The sequence below is a fragment of the Hevea brasiliensis genome, chromosome 5, assembly GCF_030052815.1.
Source record: "Hevea brasiliensis isolate MT/VB/25A 57/8 chromosome 5, ASM3005281v1, whole genome shotgun sequence".
Classification (NCBI taxonomy): domain Eukaryota; kingdom Viridiplantae; phylum Streptophyta; class Magnoliopsida; order Malpighiales; family Euphorbiaceae; genus Hevea; species Hevea brasiliensis.
The window spans coordinates 52,209,712-52,214,261 of record NC_079497.1 but is presented as its reverse complement, the minus strand read 5'-3'; the positions used below and the strand labels follow the sequence as shown (position 1 = coordinate 52,214,261).

The window sequence follows — 4,550 nt, the reverse complement described above, 5'->3', positions numbered from 1 at the left end:
AAGCCTCCTTGTGAGCTGATTAAATTGGGCATTTATCATGCTTAGGGCATCAACTTCTAGGACCCCTGTTGTTTTCCTTGCATTTTCTCTTTCATTTGACCACTCATAATTATGGTATGCAACCCTCTCTAGAAGTTTAAGTGTTTGTGTCACTGTTTTCTCCATTAGGTCACCTTCTACAACTGAATCAACTGTTCTCCTCATAGAGGGTAGTAACCCATTATAGAAGTTTAGCACTAGTAGCCAATCCTCTATGCCATGGTGTGGACATTCCCTCTGCAGGTCTTTATATCTTTCTCATGCATCATAGAGTGATTCACCTTCCTTTTGTCTGAAGGTGTTGAGCTCAAGCGTCAGTCTTGCAGTCTTTGCAGGTGGAAAGTACCTTGCTATAAAAGCTTGTGAGAGTATTTCCTGTAACACCTCTAAGTTCGGTAGTGCGTTATGCTGTACCAGTGACCAGTGTTGTCCGGACAGCTAGGATGCTTAGAACTACACTTCAATATGAGTGAGGAGACATAAAATAATGAAATACAAGAAAAGAAAGTACAAGAAAAACAAAGGAAAAATCATAGCAAAGAAATGTAACCGAGTAAGTGAGCCGGGAAACCTAGCGATGGGTGACCTTAGGAAGTCACGGCGTGGACCGTTGACTGCCTGGATCATGGGAACCCTGGAAAACATTTTTAGGACATAAATAGACCCTTATTGAAGTATAAATCTCATTAGAAAGATTAAAGAAAAATTAAATAATTAGTACAAAGAAAAGTGAGAAATCGAAAAACAGACAAAATACGGTGTTACCGAAAAATCGGAAACGTAACCCGAACAGGGGCATTATGGTCATTTGACATCCCGAAGTGTCTTTTGACCTAAATTTCCATTAAAAATAAATAATATTACACTTAGAAAATAAAATGAAAAATTAAATTGGTGGTACCTAAAATAAATAGTGGAAATCATGGGTTAAATGTGGAATAAGTGGGAAGTTAGCTTAAAATATGATTTAATTTTTTTAGTGGACCACTAAGGGGATTAATTAAATACATAGTGGGACATGTGTACACTTAAAATGCAGCTGAATAATTCATCTTCCTCATTTGCATTCAACTTGCCGAAATGAAGAACCTTGAAACCTCCATGGACGTGTTGTGTAAAGCTTGATTTCCTCTCTCCATTTCAACTCCAATCCTTTAAGTTCCTTCATGAAAAATGGTCTACACATCACAAGGAAGATATTGATACCAATTTTGAGAAGTTTGGTGAAGGTTTAGCAAGTTACAATTAAAGGTAAGTTTGCATTTTTGAGAATTTCTTTGTTAAAGTTTATGTTCATGTTATGGGTGTTGGTTTGGTGAAGGAAAATTTTGAGTTTGAAGGGTTATTGTTGTTTTCATATTGGACAGCCATGAGTCACGTTTTTTATGAGATATTTGTGCATATAATTGATGAGAAATGGTGTTGATCATGATGAATTAGTAACCTAGTGAATTATTTCATGTTTATATGGTGATTTATGCACTTGGATGGGAATTGGTAAATTGGATGGCACTTTGATGTTGAAGAATGGTTTGTGGCAGCTTGGGGACACTTGAGTAATGGTATATATTGAAGGAAGTATGGGCAGAATAATGACCTAGAAGGTTGATGAGATGTATGTAGATTGATATTGTAAAGTGTATGTAAAATTTGTAATGGTTAGGTGTGTTTGTAATGGTAATTAGAAATTGTAATTGTGAATGATATTTGGTGTGTTGAGGGTAATGGTAATCTGCCCAAAATAATGTTAATGTAAAGTAGATAATGCTTTTGGTAATGTACCAAAACAGATTGGTAGGGTATGGAAGTAAACTTTGCAAGTTAAAAGTGTGTTTGAAGTGGGGTGTGAAAGGCATAGTGAGGGCAGTGTACATTTTAGCCTATAACCTTAAATGTGTAACCTCAATTGGTATGAGACCAATTTGAGGTGAAACTAGGCACAAAATGTGCCAACTTTCATTGAGAAACCATACCAAAATTCTGCTTGCAAGGTGACCTAAAAAAATGACCAATTCGGATTAGGTGCAATTAGGACCTGAAAAATGACCAATTGGGCAGCAGTGAGTGTTTAGGCCATAACTCACTCAAAACAGGTCCAATTGACCTGAAATTTTAACCATGAATATTTAAGACCCATACCTACAAGTCTTATGAAGACACCAAAACCCAGAAATGACCATAAGCAAGTGAAAAAGCTTGCACAAGTTCGGGTCCAAAAACTGGCCGAACCAGAATTGACCAATTTGACCTAAAATTGACCTAAAATGGTACCATTTGACCAGCAAGAGTGTAATGACCATAACTCGGTCTACTTAACTCGGATTGACCTGAAATTCTGCACCGCAGTCCATAAGACCTAAATCTACAAGTTTGTAGTTTCGACCGAGACCCGAAAACCGAGGGAACTAGGCCGTCCGGTTAGGTCAAACCAGTGTCCCGGAATCCAGCAATTTGCATTAAAATGCACTAAGTAAGGAAATGACTTTGGTAAAACATACCAAACCTAAAACCTTATCGAATGTGGCATATTAACGACACTAAAACCTAATTTACCTAAAACGCAATGAGGGTCGGTATATTAGGTGATTAAGTGAATAATTGAGTTCAGTGCATTGTTTACCAAACATCATCGTTAGAGGCAAATTAAATTAGCACTAAAACACTTCAAATTGTGTTTCTCAGTTACTAAAGACTCAGGGAAAGGGAAGGAAATACTGAGTCAGACCAAGGAGACAGTCATCAGAGGTTTGTGCACAACGGCTATTGCTTTTGAATTTTTCAATTGAGACAAATATTGAATATTTATATATTATTGTTTTAAATTGTGTTTGTGCACAACAACTGTTTCTTTTGAATTATTTTCAATTGAAATAAATATTGACTATTTGTATATTATTGTTTTAAATTGTGTAAATGAGTTTGATGGACACTTATTGATTTAGAAATATTGTGAATGATTTGAAACTGTGAAAAATTGTGTGAATGACATTGATGGATACTTATTGATTAAAAAGCATTGTAAATGGTTTGAAATTGTGGGAAAGTTAGTTTAGTGTGATTTGTGAAAATTGAAGTTAATTATGAATTGTGTTGCCATTTTGTGAATGAAATTATGACTTTGGAAATTTATTGGATTCTCACGAATCATTTGAATAAAATGTTTGGAATTGATTTTGTGTTCACACTTAGCATGACAGTATCGTATCATTCCTTCTCCAATTATGGGGTTGTGATCGTTTATTTTCCTTCTCCATTTATGGAGTCATGATCGTTTATTTTTCTCCCTCTCTGGTTTACCAGTTGAGGTGATCGGATGAGTACTCATTATATAGCTAGCTCCCCTTCCTCATTGATTTCGATTAGTGAGGTTGTGATTGCTTTGTCGTGGTGTACAACACGACATTGATCGGAAATTTGTGTCATGGCTTAAGTTGTGAATGAATTGGCAACACTGTATTCTTAAATTATTCGACTAAATTGCATTATTATGTATTGTAAGATTGTGAAATTGATTTAAACTCTCATTGACATATACTGTCTATTGAATTCAACCATGATCTGACTTATTGAAAATTATTGTGATATTGACAAATGGAGTTTAAATTCTTGTTGACATTTATTGTCTTGAATTTAACTATGATTTTAAGTATCCACTATTTACATGACTTATGAATTGTGATTTGAAATTGTATTTGGTTAATGTTGTGCACCATCGAGACATTGTCTCGTGATAGCTTTATTCTTTATCGCGGTAGAGAGACAGAGCAGGCGGCAGACTAGTTTGCATATACATCCAATGAGGGATTTCTGGTATAATGAGTATACCAATATTTTGCATTTTGTCTTGTAATGTATGACCTTTGTATGTACATTTTGTTTTTGGTTTTGAGCGATTGTAAATTCAAATTGTACCTTGAAGTTGTAAAATAATTACGAAATTTTGACTTGTAAAAGCTGTATTATATTTCCTTATCTCAGACTTTGAAAAATTTCTATGGAATTGAGTTGATAAATTGTTGTGTTGAGAAATGTATTAGAGTTGAGATTTGGAAAATTATTGAAGTACTTTTACGAGTTTTCAAGAACTGTTTTATCCAAAATACAGATGGCACTCTGCCAAAATTTTTACAGAAATTCCAAATAAACCAATTGAGTTAGTTATTTCACTCAGTTCACCAAAGTCTTTAACACCTGTAAATAGTGCTCACCACTGTAAAAGAAGTAAGAAAAGTTTTTAAAATCCCTTGTAGTGTATTTAATGGGTTATCAGTAGATGGAGTTGGTAATTCATTAGGTATACTACGGGATCATGTTATGCCTTACTGAGGGGTAGGGTGTGACATGTTTTAGTGGTATCAGAGCAAAGTTTTCAAATTCTGTTTTCACCTGTTATTTGAATATTCTTTCTTCACAGTACAACTGCTCAATATCATTGTTTGATACATACAGTACATTACATTATAAAAATGCACTAACGGGAGGAAATCTCCTTGTATTATTGTACAGGAGGT

The 4,550-nt window shown here is 34.7% G+C and overlaps 1 non-coding gene across 1 annotated transcript; it reads left to right on the top strand.

Annotated features, from left to right (window-relative positions):
- The first annotated feature begins 253 nt into the window (after positions 1-253).
- Positions 254-360, top strand: LOC131180491 (small nucleolar RNA R71). Its single transcript, XR_009149258.1, has one exon. It is a non-coding gene; the product is annotated as a small nucleolar RNA R71 (small nucleolar RNA).
- The last annotated feature ends 4,190 nt before the right edge of the window (positions 361-4,550 follow it).